Source organism: Uranotaenia lowii, chromosome 2 (assembly GCF_029784155.1).
Source record: "Uranotaenia lowii strain MFRU-FL chromosome 2, ASM2978415v1, whole genome shotgun sequence".
Classification (NCBI taxonomy): domain Eukaryota; kingdom Metazoa; phylum Arthropoda; class Insecta; order Diptera; family Culicidae; genus Uranotaenia; species Uranotaenia lowii.
This window is the reverse complement of record NC_073692.1, coordinates 305325635-305342954: the sequence shown is the minus strand read 5'-3', so window position 1 is coordinate 305342954 and position 17320 is coordinate 305325635. Positions and strand designations below refer to the sequence as shown.

The 17320-nt window shown below is 32.4% G+C and overlaps 1 protein-coding gene across 6 annotated transcripts in view; it reads left to right on the top strand.

Moving 5' to 3' along the window:
* Positions 1-17320, top strand: part of LOC129744490 (retinol dehydrogenase 14) — a 94580-nt gene that overhangs the window by 22674 nt on the left and 54586 nt on the right. The window contains exon 1 of one of the 6 annotated variants that reach the window (XM_055737026.1): positions 7254-7356. The exons of the other annotated variants lie outside the window; for them this stretch is intronic. The gene's annotated coding sequence lies outside the window, so the exon portion shown is untranslated. Of the gene's footprint in view, positions 1-7253; positions 7357-17320 lie in introns of those variants that run through there. 6 annotated transcript variants of the gene reach the window in all.

Here is a 17320-nt window from a genome sequence, read left to right as displayed (position 1 = left end):
ATGAATTTCGCAAGTTCGCTTTTGAAGGCCGGCCACAGTGCACGCGAATTGCGAAGCGGTTCAACACTGAAAAAAACCTTCGGTGTTGCAAAAATTAATCACATGTGAAAAAATCTTTGCAAATTAACAAAACTGTGAGCGAGGGATACGCACCGCGCAAAAAAAAACCAATCCGCGTTAATTCCGAAAAACTCAATCAATTAGTAACAGTCGAATTTTTCTGACGCTATGAAACGCCATCTTAAAATCCAATACGGCGGCTTCCGTTCAACTTTAAAATAATTTTAATGACTGAAAATCGCAAAAAAAATCTTCTAAAACTATGACATAAATATAACAAAATTTTGAAAAAAAATACAATATAATAATAACAAATATTACGAAACGCTGACAAAACTTTAATAAAAATATGGCAATGGTGATAAAAATATTACAAAAATATTAGAAAAATATACCAATTCTATGATAAATTTGACATTGAAATGGCAAAGCCATGACCAAATTTAAAAAAAAAACTGACAAAAATTAACAAAAGTTGACTGAATAATAACAACAAATTAGTAATAATGCCAAAACTCGAAATTAAAAACTTTGACAAATATTTGACAACATTATGGAAAATATGAAAAATGAAATAAAAATATGACAAATATAATAACTAATCAAAAATTACAAATACAGACCCCGTTCGTTTTTGGCAACACGCCCGAAAATTTTATGTTGCCAAAATCGAACGGTTTTTTTTGTCACTTTTTCATTTTTGATTTTTAATTCAAATTAGTCAAAATTTATGTAAAACCTTATATTAGCATACAATTTTTCAATTTGACTCAATTATATTAGTTATGAGCATTAAACATGGAAAAAATCATGTTTTTACTGTTTAAAACTATCACAATTAAGCCGAATGAAAAAATTTCATGCTAATATTACGTTTTACATTAATTTTTATTTGTTTAAAATAAAAATAAAAAATAAAAAAAGACAAAAAAACGTCTTTTTTGGATGTTGCCAAAAACGAACGGTTTTTGCTCGGATGTTGCCAAAATCAAGCGGGGTCTGTATGACAAAATTTTGAAATAAAATAACATAAATCTGGCAATACTATGACCAAAATCTTACAAATGTGATAAAAATATATGCAACAAAAGTATGAAAAAATGTTACAAAACTATGATAAAACAAAACTATGACAATTGACAAAGGTTGTCAAAGTACTGTAAGATTTTTGTCATTTTATTTTAATTTTTGTTATAATTTTGTCATGTTTTCGTTTGTCATATTTTCGTCATAGTTCTGTCAGATTTTTTGTTCATTTGATTGTAAGTTTTTTTTTTATAGTTTTGTCTTTTTTCGTTCGATTATATTCGTTTTACCACCTTCTCTTCATACTGAAAGTCTTTTCCAGTACAAATGCATTCGATGATTACTCTTGTATTTGAACTCACGGACATTGGCTTAGGAGGGAACTAACATGCCAACTGAGTTACACATATCACAAGCCCATAGATTTTTATAGATTGTGTCATTTTTTCGTCGTATTTGCGATATATTTTTTACATATTCATCATTAATAAATTATTATTATTGTTATTATATGTTTGGATTTGTCTTTTTTTTTTTTAATTTTGTGATTTTTATGTCGTATTTGTCATCATTTTGTCATTTTTCTTACATATATTTGAAAGTATTTTGTTATATTTTTATCTCATTTTTCATAATTTTGTTAGATTATTGTCATTATTTTTGACAATTTTTTGTCATAGTTTTTTCAAAACTTTATCATATTCTAGTCATTTTGCCTTATTTTTTGTCAGATTTTTGTGATTTTATTGTAAATTTGTTGTTATTATTTTGTCATTTTTGTAAATTTATTGTCAAATATTGGTCCTTATATTAGTTCTGTCAGGTCATTTCATTATCAAATTTTGATTATAATTTTATCATAAATTTTTTTTTCTCATTTGTCATAGTTTTGCCATTTCTGTGATTTTTTTCTCATATTTTTGTCTAATTTTGTAATATTTGTCATATTTTTTGGCTTAATTATTTAACCACATTTGGCGTGTTTTATCCAAAGTTTTGTCATTTGTCACTATTTTTTTTGTCATATTTTTTAATTTTACTAATAGTTATTCATATTTTCCCACAGTTTTGTATTATTTTTGTCAATATTACTTTAGTTTTATAACACTTGTTATATTTTTGTTCATTCTTTTCAGTGCTTTTTTGCAGTTCTCTCAAAATTTTTGTTAAATTTTTGTCAGTAATTTTTCATCTACTTTTTTATCCCTTTTACTGATTTCTTATATTGTGGATGGACCTTACGATTTTCAGTTATTTATTGCATTTTGAATTAAGCGGAAACCGCCATCTTGTATTTCAAAATGGCGTCGGACAGCCAAATTCGACTTCTACTTATTGAGTACTTTCATCCAATACCCATATTGTGGGAGTTTCATGTGCTTTTCAGTCACTTCCAGCATTTTAAAGTTGAGTGAAAGGGGCCATATTGGATTTCAAGATGGCGTCGTATAACAAATTCCAACTTCTATCCGTTCAGCCCCTTCACCCTATACACATATTGTGGGGCTTTCATGCCACCGGTCGTTTATTGCCAGTTATAATTTGTTTCAATAGAAAAAGACTGAAACCGCGTTTGTTTCGAAAATCCGCGCTAAAAAACCGTGCATTTTTCATTACCAAAACAGAAACGGCAATGATAATTAAATAAATAAACTTTTGAAAACATTTTTTTTGATAAATCATTTTACGATAAAAAATATCCGAGAGAATATTTTCAGTGTATGTCCGGATGAACAGGATGAATTCGCGCGATCCAGCCAGGTGTTCGCACGAAAATTCGCTTGCACTGTGGCCGGTCGATGTTTTTTTCAACGTGTTTCAATGAGAAGCGGTTTTTCGCGCGAATTGGAAATTCGCTTCGCACTTCGCACCGCGCTCACTGTGAATTCGACCTAAAAGTATTTATAAGCACGGACCTTCTGAACTCTTTCCAGTTGAATCTAAAAACTTATCCTTTTTTTGCACACACAAAAAAAATCCAGTGGAATTTTTCATACTTTGAAAAAAAAAACAATTTCCTTCGAAAAAAATTATTATCTACATATATACAAATAAGCGTCTTTTTGAGAGATTTACAAAAATCAAACCGGTTCGGGTTGAAATCTTGACAAATGTTACCCCACTGTAAATTTTTTTAAGAACACGTTACCAATACTGAGCTATATAAATTTGGTTCAATTTTGATAATTATACCTTTTGCTATGAAGTTAAGCAAAAAAATAATAATAGTTACGTACCAGAGTTACGAGTTTTCGAATAATAAGTAAATGTTGTAAAATTTTGAAACAATTTTTTTTGTAGAGAAATGAATCCAACTGTGTTAGATGAAATTTTAGGGGCTAGATAAGAGAAAATCGATGTTGAAAAACATGCGAAAAAAATTCGCCTTGTCTCCCGGTAGGACTTGCGCCCCGGAGAGGCGCAAGATGTGGGTTCAAGTCCTATCGGGAGACAAGGCGAATTTTTTTCGCATGTTTTTCAACATCGATTTTATCTTATCTAGTCCCTAAAATTTCATCTAACACAGTTGGATTCATTTCTCTACAAAAAAAGTTTCGCTGACTGAATGTTTGAGTCAAGACCCATCTCTGGGTCGCAGTTTAAAAATTGAAACAATATTTTCTTTACGAATAGTTGAACGAAACTTTCAAAATATAATTTTGACTATCATGTGAATGTGGTTCAGAAATTTTTTAAAGTGTGATATGATCTGTTTTCTAGAGGGATTCCAAACTCCCCAAAATTAGAGGTAGAGTCCGCTCAAAAGCTGACAACGCTCAAACAATTGTGGAGACCATATGAAAACCAACGGTTTTAAATAACCAAGACTAATCGGAAAAAATGCCTTATATGTGATGGAAAGAACAAATAACACAAAGCTAAAAAAATATTTTTTCCGAGGTGCAAAGACTAATATGGGAGCGCTGATTCCAATCCCAAGTCTCGTTAAAAAGGTCAAAAACAGCTTAATCAGCATAATCAATGTGCTGAAGTTCGTTTTATTCAGCTCAAAATTTAAGTTCTTATTGTAACTTTGAAGTTCCATTACAGATTTGAACGGCCTTCTTAGAAATAGCTGTAATCTTATTTTTTCCTAGTTTTAGACGTATCTATGAAACAATAAGCTAAGCAAGATTTGAATTCATGATTGAATAAAAGCTAATAAACAGACTTAAATTCAGGTTTCAGTGATCACGTAGGTTTATTAATTTTTTAATTAGTTATCTAAGTTCAATTTAACTTAAAACAGATACATTTTACATTTTTCACACGTTATCTCACTAAATCTTGAAGTGATAGATAAAATCTGACAAATGATTTGAGACACTAACGCCACATACGTGGTTAAGTATCTTTATTTAATAGAAAAAAAAACAAATGATTTACGTTCAGGACGCCACAATCTTCAAAATTTAACTATTAAAACATAGGTAGTGAAAATTCTGTGTCAAATATTGTACCATTTTGTGAATTTAAATTTTTATATTGAAATTGTAATTTATCCTTTATTCAGTGACGGTAACCTTTTTATAGAATTACATTGTTATCAAATCAAGGAGATTCCTCCTGCGTTCATTTCGAATGAAATTGATGAAGGTTTAGGTACAAATTCATTCAAATGATATAAATATATAAACAAAATTTAACTCTGAAAACATGCTAATTTTAAAAAGAGCTTCGTGGGCTACAAAAAGGCAGTCGCGGGCCAAATGTGGTCCGCGGGCCATGGTTTGGCCACCCATGTTCTAGACCGTAACTTCGTATCTTATTAGAAAAAATAAGTTATTAGGTGTTGAATGGGTGCATGTCTTTGGGCATTGAAAAACAATAAACGCTAGGCACTCAGCAGTGATGTCAATTGAATTAATTGTTTTTCAATGCCATAAGACATGCTCCCATTCAAAAACTAATAGCTTTTTTGTCTAATAAAATACGAAGTAACGGTGTTAGACCAAGTAGTTCAGCGCAAAATTTACTTTAGAGAATTTATTAATTGACACAAAACCCATAAGCAGGCTTGATTCCACAGAAAAAAACAAAAATGATGTTGATTTTTCAGTTCAAAATATTCAATTTTCCATACAAACTTAACAGTTCAAATTTACTCATGTTAACGTTACTTAAAAATTCATGGATGAATTTTGAACATAACCGAAACTTTTTAGATCCCAGGGTTTGAGAAATTCAAAAATGAACCCAAATCAACTTAGTCTATTGAACAGTCTGTTTTACCACTGAACTGGATGCATATTTTTTCTGCTTAATGGGAATAACGTACGATGGGATGAAAAAGAATGATAGTTCGTTGTTTGCATAGAAGTTTCTAAAATAAGCTTGCCAGATTGCGCGAGTTTATCTGGGTTTGCCCGGATATTTAATACAAAATTCTTGAATACTCCGGTCTGGCTCAGTTGCTCGGATTTCATTAAAAAAGTCCGGATTTTGCTCGGTTTTATTCAATTTATTTGCCGAATAAAACAAAAAAATAAACAAATTCTCTTGTAGATTTTTTTTGCGTCCAAACGTCCAAAAAGTTTTTTAAACAAGTCTTATAAAAATAACCATGTACGGTTTTTTGGAAGCCTAAACACGATTTTAAATCTATTGATAAGTTTTGATGAAATTTTTATTTTCAAGTTTTTTTTTTCTTGATTTTTGTTGAGTAATTAATGGATTTTGACTAAATTTGCCAGGATATTGCTGGGTTTTCAATCGACAATTTTGAAATCAAATACCCGAATTTTGTCAGGTTTTTAGACAAAATAGTCCAGGTTTTTATAATCTAAAATCATTGCACGCAAAATGAAGTGTGTAAACAACTATTTTTAATAATTTCCTCTGAGTAAATTCCTTGGGTAAATTAATGGAATAAAGACTACTTTTATTTACAAAAGTATTTCTCAGTATAAGTCTTTTATTGAGGATAAAGAGTAAAACAAAAATACTACAGAATACTGCACTCTTCTCCTGATATTATTCAATGAGGTTTGAGAATCTAGCTTCAGATGCACAACGTGTTAAATTCTACAGTTCTGAGATAATTTAACTAATACATTTATTTCAATATTTATCTAGAACAGTTCAGAATTATCTCTAAGGAATGTTATAAAAAAGCAAAATTTCAAAACCTGTATAAAATAAAGGTTCTGTAGAAATCCTGTTAAAATAAATGGAAAAAAATAATATCAATTTGAGTTACGAGTTTGAAAAAGTATATCTAGAAACTTCAAGACAAAATTAAATTTAATGAGATCGGAACAAACATCAAATTATGTATTGTCACCTCCCCTTCGATTTTTCAAAAATCCCGAAGGTGAGATAAATTAAGTTTGAGATATTTAATTCCAACATTTTAAAGAGCAAAAGTCGAACTTTTGAAGATGGGAATTGTATAACCTCTGATATTTATTCAAGGTTTTTTCAAATTTTCAATCAAAAAAAAACTTGATTTTTTTATTTTCTGCATGCTAAATTGTGTGCAAGTTTGTTGCCTGCAAGATTGTGTCCCATTTATAGAAAATTTGGATTATTATTTTTTATTACAACTAACCACACCCCCTACACCTTCCACTCGTGAGCCCGGGGTGAGAACTTCAAGATGTGCAACGTGTGGCTAAGCTGTGCGACTTAATTGAGTAAGAGAGCGTCACACGTGATAGCCTCTAAATATATCCGTAGGCTTGATATATAACTTTTTCCGACAAAGCTTATTTTAAGATAACTCACATAATAAAGTCAATTTTGATTAAAACAAAAATCTAATCTAACCTTACATATTTTTGATCATGTCGAGCAATATCTCAGCTTTCTCGCTGCGAAAATCGCCGCAAAAGCCAAAATAAATTGAAAGTATTGGTGAAACTAGCTGCATACGTAATGCCTCTTATGCCACAAGTAAACAGCGAACTATCCCAGAAAAAAAACATCTCGCGAATTGAACTTGACCGGCCGATTTGTTCCGTGGGCTGTTGGATCTCTTACAATTTTCTTTATACCAACTTCACTCCACATGATCCAACACCAGCTCAGAGTTGACTACACAAAAGAGAAAGTGCAGCAACTGATGTTGGTACCCTTTGAATCTTTCGACTCGTGGTGTTGTGCATTTCTTGCGTTGGGGGGAATTTCCTGGGTCCAAAATGCTCCGGCGACAGTCAAAAATTTCATCTTGTCCGATCAACAACTGCTGCTGCTGCTTGCTGTTGGGTGCAATCAGTGTCGTTTTTTCGTTCGTGGTTCAATCAGATTTGAATCTCTGTGCTGTGGCAGGTATCGTGACTTTGATTGTCCGGTTTTTTTTGTGGGCTTTGTTTATATAATAGTGGTTTCGTGTTACGAAATTATTTTGTGGACTTGAAACCGGTAGGAAGTGAGTTGAAGAATGACATTTCATGAATGTGATTAGTGATGTATCAAGATTAAGGGTCCGATTGTATGAGATTTTTTGTCATCTTGAAATTAAACTGGATGAAACAGAAAATACGACATCGTAGAGCCTAAAAGTTGATGTTTAACTTTTTTGAATTATTAATTGAAATAAGTTTTTGGAATTTTCACTTTATTTCTAAATTGTCGGTGAAATCAACAAAAGCACGGACGAAGAAAAGAGGTTTTATTGATTAAAGGTGTAATAAATACCTTACTGGTTACAATTGTGCCCATAAAATAGTCGATCATAAATCGGAAGTCACGCTCCGTTGAGGGAATAATGTTGTATTTATGATTTAAGGGTGAAAAATTTGAAAGCTTAATAATTTCAATACTTTCCGTTACGCGTTTAGTGTCAGGTACAGTGTCAGGTCAATATATATTTTTTTTTCATTATGAGGCTCTTCAATCCAAAGCGGTATAAGTGCAAACCTTTCAAGAGAACATACTTGTAAGTTTTCCTGTTGCGCTGTTTTCTTTATATTTAAAAAAAAAATGTTGCTTTTGTACTAACCTAAAACTTATGGTTGGATGGCTCCTCCCAAACAACAAAGAGCAAAGAGAAAACAACATTGTTCCCAGCTCGGCTTTTGTGTGCAATCCTCTCTCACTGATCATGTTCCACTAAAGGGATTGAAATCGAGAGAGAATTCTTTGCATTTGCAATGCTAATTATCAAAATTCTACAACTGCTTCACAAATTCCAAAAATTTGCAACAATTAGCACATTTTCACTCTCTATGAGAACTGGTTTTCTCTCATTTTAACTCAAACCTTCTCATTTTCTCTAACAAATTGCCACAAATTACCACAAATTCAATCATTGGCTGCAAAATTTGTGTGATCTTTGGCGTTTTTTATCCGTTAATCTCAGTCCCCCGGTTCCACTTGTTTTCCGAGTTTACACGAGCTGTTAAGTGACTCGAACAGCTAGTGCGAGTGCTCTCGCACCGTGGTGAGAGATAGAGAATTCTAGCCAAGAGAGCCCTAGTGATTCAATTATACACCTCGGTGTGAATGGACCTTTAAGTTAAAAAATCTGCACCAAAATCTGTACCCTCGCCCTCAACAAAAAAGATCATAAGTGAAAAATCTGTCTTTTTCTTTATGAAAACTTCGATCGATTTGTTTTCAACTTTATAGTTCAAAATGATTTTTATGTTTTTTTCAATGGTGAAAAAGATTTATGTACATATTTATTTTCAGTACATACAGAATCTGTCCGGAAAATAATCTGTGTTTTCGAAAAATAACTGTAAAAGAAAGTGTTCGAAAAAGCCGAGGGATTACAAAAGTGAGAGGATTCTTTGCATTTGAAATGATTAAAATTCCACAACTGCTTCAGAAGTTATAACAATTAGCACATTTTCACTTTCTCTGAGCACTGCTTCCTCTCATTTTAACTGAAACTTTCGCATTTTCTCTCAAAAATTGCTACCATTTGCCACAATTCGCCACAAATTACCACGACAACAATTATTGGCTGCACAACTTGTGAGATCATTGACGTATTTTCTCTCTCTTTTTCCCACGGTAGAAGCGCGTCTTTTTCGTAAAAGTGCAAAAGACAGTGTTTGCTCTTAGATTTCTCCTATACACAATACGCAATAGAATTTTTCAGAGAAGAGAGTTCTCTTCATCAGCAGATGTGAATGTTCCTGCTTACTTAGTCTGTTCAACGAAGTCTGGTCGGAACGGGTCGAAACAAGTAGAAATGAATTGACAGTTTATCACCTGACTCTTTCCAATTGACTTCGACCGATTTCTACCAGGTCGAAACGAATCCTGCTGCCGATTGGTTTCGACTAGTTTCTACTTCCTCCATTGAACAACGACCTGACTAGTTTCGACCAAAACATTGGCTCTTTGAACATCTAGCAGTTGACCGAAACCAGTTGAAACTGATTTTTACCAACCATTGAACGAAGCTACTGTTGTTGACTATCACTCTTTTTAGCAGTGCGAGTTATCTTTCTCCACACAACTTGGGAGGAACAGTTGTAAAACTGCATGATTTTTAACTGGACTACTAGCCGAGCAGAAGTGAACAGTACTGATTTTGAAGGATTTGTTTGAAAGTTAAGGTTTTGGCCGTAACTACCAGCTAGCTCAAACGGTACTTACGTGATCTCAGGGTCGCTCCTTAGCGATCTCGGGGAGGACGGGAACGACCAAGCTTGTTTTAACGAGGTGGAAGCAATCAATCATCCAAGACATGTATATGGCTCATTTTAAATATAGACAACGATCACAAGTTACGAGACATTTTACATTTATTGAACTTGCCAGATTTTCGGGGTACCATAGGGGAACTTCCTTCTTCCGCTAGCTAGCTGTCCTCGGGGCTCGTTGGTGCACGATGTCTCGATGAATTAGATGATCCCGGGGTAGTGGTGCACAGGATTCCTTCCGTGGGTGGGTGGCTAACAACCACTATTTATTTCTGCCGATCCGAGCCGAGCAATTTTGTTGACAAAATTGAATCGGTTCAACAGGGTTGGGACCAGAGCCAATATACAAAAAGGGACGATGTGGTCCGTCCTTGTCCGAAAATTACACCATGTGGGTTGGTGACAGAGGTGTATTTCGGATCGTTCAGGAACCCGTTTGGCGGGGTTCTTCGTGGTGTGGTCGGGATTTAAAATCCGACAGAGCGCTAGGAAGCAGCGGAGCGCCCTTCGGAACGGTTGGGGAGATTTTTATTGGTTTCCGACTCCCTATTCTTCGGCCCTCTTGGCCGGACACTTCGCACTTCGAATCTCACGAATCACAAAACTGATTATTCTACGATGTGAGTCGCTTCCTATTCCCGACAACAGTGACCGAGTCGGCACTTCAGCCCATCCAAAAACCCCTCCTTTTTTTCGGACGATTTCTCTCTCCGCTTGGCTCTCTTGCGTTACACCAGTTCCGGTGAAAAGTGGTCTAAACGGCTGTAGTCGAAGGGTGGCATAGTTGAGACTGGCATAAACCTCGGCGTTCCCAAACCCGAAACAATTCCAATAAATGCAAAAGTAGGGAAATTTTATGTACATGGTAAATGAGCCAAACCAAGTAATCAACAAACTAATAAACTATTGGAGTAACGCGATCAAAACATGTATTAAATAATATGAATTGTTCCGATTTTTTTAAAAACAGGATTGAATCGGTAACATGTTCTAGTTTTCGAGGAACCGATCTGATTTTTCAGAAAACCTTTAATTGTCCTGATTTATGAAAAACAGTCTTCAACTTTCCTTTGCGATTAGGATCTTTGTGACCCGAACTGTACTTTCTCGAAGCAATGTGTCAAAAAATAAAATGTAGAGCTCTACAATTTTTCATTTTTAGATTTTTGAATAGGGTTACCAGAGTCTACCAATAAAAAATGACAATGAGGTTAAGGTTTTGGATTATTGTTTTGGCTTCAAAACCAAACCACTGAACCGATTTTCATAAGCACTATCATTTTGAAATCATCCAAAATTTGTCGTATCAGATTTTCCTTGAAAATTCAAGTTTTGATTTCTATGCTCATGAGAAAACGACCATTAACCCAAAATGTCCTTAAAAAATGAGTGTTTTGCACAAAAGATAACTCGTTTTGTTGAAGTCGTATTTAAATACTCTTGATTGATATGAATTCAAATAGATTGAGAGCTCAAATTGAAATAATAAAAGTGCTTGGTTTCTCAGCCCACAGCTGGTTATTTGAAAAATTCATACTTTTTTTTTCATTGATTCAATAATTATGTCTGTTAAATTACATTCAATTCCAACCGATAGAAATGAATTAAAAATCAAGAGACTGATTAGGTGACCAATTTTTTAGTAGATATTAAAGCATAGATTTTCAACATATTGAGTACCAAATCTGAGGATTTCGACTTTTATTTTACGCTTATTGTTTACCTGAGCATATCTACTCAAAAATTGATTTTTAATTTTACTCAAGAATATGATATCTGCACGTTAAATCCATTTTCTGTTGAAATACGGCTCAGCGAATTTCTGAACACTCTCGTTGTATGTATTTTGCGGTCTTAATTTTATTAAAAATATCACAAAAAGAATTTAGTCAATTTCCATTGGTTCTCACGTTTTGATATATAAAATAATTTATCGGCCCAGTTTTAGAAATATAAGCTAAAAACAAAATCAATGATTTTCATTTTTCCTGATATTTCCATTCATGACGTGGGACCAGGCCCGTGCGAAGAACCCGTCCATGGGGGGGGTTTTCGAAATTCAAATTTAGCCAAAAATTATAACAATTCCAAAACCACACAATAAATAAGGAAATTGATTTCTAAACCATTTACGTACTTATTATTATTACACAAACTCAAAAATAGTGAATTTTACTGATTACATAAATCAAAGTTTTCAAAACAACTCAAAATTACTGTTTCAAATCAATGCTATTTCCGATAAGTCATTGATAAATTATTCGAAATGATGTTCCTAAGACTGAACTAGAAATTTGCTTGAAGATATATTTTAAGCAGTCTAGTTTTCAAATTTAAAATCAAAGCTTCGGACATAAATGAATTCTTATGTATTAATATTAAATAGAATTCATAAAATATATTATCAAATTAAAAAAAACTAGACTCACAAATAAATGTCAGATCAAGTTAAAAATTGACCATGATTTAAAATTGTTAGAAAAATGATAATGATTGTTCTCAATACTGATGTTATGAAATCGCTTGGTACATCTTTGTACCTGAAAATAATCACACTTTCGTAGGTGATGGAAAGAATTAGAGAAACATGAGCTATCAAAGAACGAAAGAACAAAAACCGTAAAGCCGTTATATCTTTTTCGAAAAATTCATGATATTTACGGCTTATGTTCTTTCGTTCTTTGATAGCTCATGTTTCTTTAATTATTTCCATCACCTACGAAAATGTGATAATGATTATTGATAATTTAATCATCTAATTTTCCAAAGTTTTTGATCCATTAAAAGAGAGATGGTGGAAACTATGGTAAACATATAGATTTAAAGGCTTCCAAGAAGATTATGTTTTCAGAACAAAAAATTCAAAATAAAAAAAAACAAACTTATGAAAATATTTCAATAAATTTTAAAAGTTAGCTTTTAAAATTTGATAAATTTATTTGAAAATTAAAACAAAATATGAAGATGAAAAAGATAAGTTTTTTTTTAACATTTTATAAGGTTTTTTTTTCTCAGTAAACTCGTCTAACCAGTTTAAAATCTTATTAATAGAGTTTATGACAACTCGAGGGAACTGCAAATTGGTGCCTAAGATTGAATTATTGATTTGGAAGAATTGAGCGACCTGAGCTCGAAAAAATTTTGACTATCACCTTGCGTTTGGTGTTTATTAGCTCAATTATGTATCAGTTTTAAGTGACATCAATCATTGATAATTGATGAAATAACAAATCTACGTTTAAGAAAAAATTGATTTTGATTTTGTTTATTAAACCTATTTAATTCAATTAAGAAATAATATTTCAAAAATGATAATGCATGATCTAAAAAAGTTGAATTCCACAGTTATTTTAATTTAAAAAGGATATTATCAAAAGTATTTCAGAAACTATTGAATTAGGTTTGAAAAAAAATTAATTCATTTAAAAAAAAACTGTTCAAACTTGCAATACAATTCTATTTTTGCTTTAAAGCAGCAAAAATTTTGCTTGAAAAAGTAAACAAATAAAAAACCTAAGATACGGTTCAAAATCAATCGATAAGTCTTGATGAAAAAACAATTTTTTTTCTTGATTTTTGTTGAAGAATTTCTGAGTTTTGACAAAATTTGCCCGGATTTATGGCCGTCAACTTGAAATCGAATGCCCGGATTTTGCTAGGTTTTTATATAAAAATTGCCTGGTTTGTCCGGCCCGGATACGTGCTGAAAAAAATCTGGTAACCTTAAAGTAGAGGATACTAGGTTTAAGATTCTTTTGTTAAACCCCTAAAACCCCCCCCCGTTCGCACGGCCTTGCGTGGGACATTAGAAACCAAAATTTGTGTTTACTTCAAATGAATCTTTAAATTAGCCTCAATTGAGCTGACATGAAGAAATTTCATTATTCGAACCGAAATGGTCTCGATCCTTGTTCAAATACGCCAACTTTTTTTTGGTCATTTTATCTTTCGGCTCAGTTCAGACGCCATGAAAATTACAGGTAATGAATTTTTCGTTAATAGAGTTAAATAGTGAACATGTAGACGATTCCAAAATGGTATAAATGATGAAATTCGGTTCAGTAGTTTTGAAGAAACAGAAAGAAACTTCTGGAAGAAATACCAGCTTCTGAAAAATTCTCCAAGTATATTTCTAAATATGAAGGATATTGGCAGTTGATTGGCAAGATTGGCAACTCAATTAAGATCATTTTTACACTTAGACCCCATTAGCTCTAGGAGTCGCCGCATATGTATAAGTATGAATGATTAATTTAAACCATATAATGTCTAACATCATTGAATCAATGAAAAATAAAATAAAATATAATAATATAAAACCGGTACAGAAAACTGGGGCAACTTTGAAAAATTTATCAGAAACTATCATTGATTTATAAATCTCTACTTGCTATTTAAGTAGACATTTTTCAGAAAAGCTGAAAACCAATTTTTCTATTCCTAAAATCCGTGAAATGGGTTGAATAGGGACAAAATTGGAAAATTTTCATGTTACGAATATTTGTCTAAAAAGAAGAAGAAAAAGTTCCAATCCCAATAATTATTAACCGGAAATAATTTTCTAACAGAATTCTCAACCAAAAATCTCTGATTTTCTATATTCTATTCTTCAAATATCTATTCAAAGTCAACTAGTGAATCTGAATGAAAGTTCCAAATGATAAAACTTTGATATTTTAATTCTGGATCACCGTTATAAAACTTTTAAAAGTTTCAGTTCTGAATAAGAATCAAGAATACAAATTTCAAATCCAAATCTTAAAAATTATTCCTAGATTTAAATATTTTTGTAATATAGAAAATGAATCTGAATGAAACAAATGCAAAATCAAAATTCGAGTCAGGATTTTCTCACAATGAAAATCATGAACACAAAACTGGTACAGATTCCAGAATCCGATCACAAGAAACGAATTTTGATTTAAAAAAATGGAACCAGAACCTCGGAAATGATTCATACATAAAAGCGTACCAGATACTTTCCGTACTTAATCCGGGCAGGGCAAATCCGGGCTTTTTATTATCTCAAAATCTTTCAAAATCCGGGCATTCGATTTCAAAGTTTACAACCCAAAACACAACACATAAGTTATTCACACTTCTGCGATATGAACATTGCATGAATTTGCAGAATATTTGATTTCGGGTTCATATTTGTCATTCTGGGGAAAAATCATTCTGATTAAAAGTTTTAGAGATAAAATCGGAAAATTGAACAAAATAAATAAATTCTTGATTTGGCGTAATGCGTTTCAATGATGCATGGAAATTTGTATGTTAGAAGAAATTTTGCACATTAAATCATCTAGAAAACTCAAATGAGCTTGAAATCAAGTTGGTCTTTAATTTTTGATTTCAACTTTTCTTAAGCTTCATTTTTTGATATCTTGACAAAACGCTAAGCATTTCATGAAAAAAGTACAATAACCATTTCAAAACAAAAAATCTGAACCCATTGAAAAGTATGAAAAAATGGCGGACTTTGCTTGCTAGCTTGCCAGCTTTCAAATAAGCCGTGAAAGACGCTAAAATTTAAAAAAAAATTTAAAAAGAAAGTTCGAATATTTTTTTGGGGTGCAAGTTAGGTTTGTGCTTGTACTGTAAAAATTATGGAATATTATTCATTTAAAGTTATATTTTTTGAACTTTCAGTACATCTCTGGCGATTTTTGAGTGGAAAATTTTGTTTTCCCATTGAAATTTCCAAATAAAATAAAAATTCGTTGCGCTACTTCAGGATTGGATGGATCGCTTCCAAAAATTTTTATTACCATTTCTGGTAACAAAAACAACCAAAAAAGTTATGATAAAATAATCTGAAAACCTTAGGCTATCCTATTTTTATTTGTTTGTCCTCCTCATCTAATGCAGTTTTCGGCATGGATTGTGCCGTATAGAAATAGAAAAACTTCAATTTTCAATCTTGAACCGATACAACTGCTTCCACATCTTAATGTTTGACACGCGTTCGATGAAACGCTGTCAAACCCCATCGCCAAAATATGCAAATGACCATCATCATCACCCTTGAAATCTTTGCTGATAAATTGGTCTACTGTCTATCCATAAATTGAATTTTTAAGCTTTTGTATTCACAATATTAAACACAAATTATGACTGTTTAAAAAACATTGCAAATTATTCACAGTGTTGATAATTTGATTGACTCATTCAATTGTAAAAGTGAGTCATTTTTTTTTTTTTTTTTTTTTTTTTTTACTTTATTCGAACATTTGTAGCTAAGAAGTTTACATAACTGTTGAAGCTACCAATTAGGCGCAATTTCTGGAGGAAGTATCTTAAACTAACACAAATTTATATATTTTCAGTGGTGTTGGGGAAATTTTTCAGTTTTCAACTAGCGCAACAATTAGGAAATAACAATTCATAATAGCATAAAAAGAATTCAAAATTAATAATTTGTTGGTAGATCACGGATATCACATATTTTTATAGGCTTGGAGTGTTCATTCTTTTTTAAATATACAAAACCATTTGTGAACCAAGCAAATTGAAAATGATTTTCGTTTTTAAATCTCCTGGCGGCACTCAATAGGCGTTGATTGGCATCAGTTAAACGATGATTGAGGTACACTCGTTGATCCATTCCAAATCCAATCTCTAGGCAGTTTATTGGTCTTCTACGAGCAGCTCTCATCAATCGGTCCTTCAGAAGATCATTCGTAAAACGCACCAAAATTGGTGCAATTCCTTTGTTGTTAGCTGACGAGAAACGGGCTATTCCAATTATTTGATCAGCGCAATACTCGATGTTCAATAAATTCATAATCTTGCGGATGACAGTTTCCAAATTTTCGTTGGCAAGGTGAATAACGTTGCTAATTAATAAGTGATTATTTAATGATGCTTGTTTTAGCATATTGACTTCAAAGTTTAGCTCCTCCGTATTTTGCAGCAATTCGGCATTTGTTGATTTCAACACTGTTACTTCTTCGGTCAGCGACAATATAGATTCTTTTTGCGCGTTTGTTTCCACTTTAAAAACCTCGAATTCGTTGGATATGAACTGTTGAGAAGATTTAATCTCTTCAACCTCAGTTTTCAGAGATGCAATGGACTCGTTTATTGAGCAAGCAACACGGTCGATTCTCTCATTAGTTGTTTCGATAGCATTAATTATGTCAGACTTTATCATGTTGCGTAAGTCTAGCAAGCTTATGTCGGGACAACTATCAGCAGCGGATTTTTGGTTTTCATCAGCGACAGCAGCACATTCTTATTTCTTCGAACGTATCGAATTATTTATTGTTAAAAGTGTTTTTGTTAAAATTGGATTGGAGCCCAGATTTGGTATTTTTATATTAGTAAAATTAACATCAAAGTTGGCCTCAAATGAAATTCATGTTTGAGTCGTTAACTTAAGCGACATCAAAAAACATTACCGGTAGTAGAAATCCATTAGTGAGAATCGAACCTGTCCATTCATTAGTGATTGATACAGCCAAGTCGATCAACTTCAGCTGTTCATTGACCAAAACATGGGAAAGACCTTCACCACAGCTGGCTAAGTCACCTGAAAACATGTTTCAAGTCGATGAATTTGAATGGCTGTTAGATAAATTTTTGGTAGCCACTTCATTTTGATGCAATTTCAAAGGAGGAAGGAAGCGTGT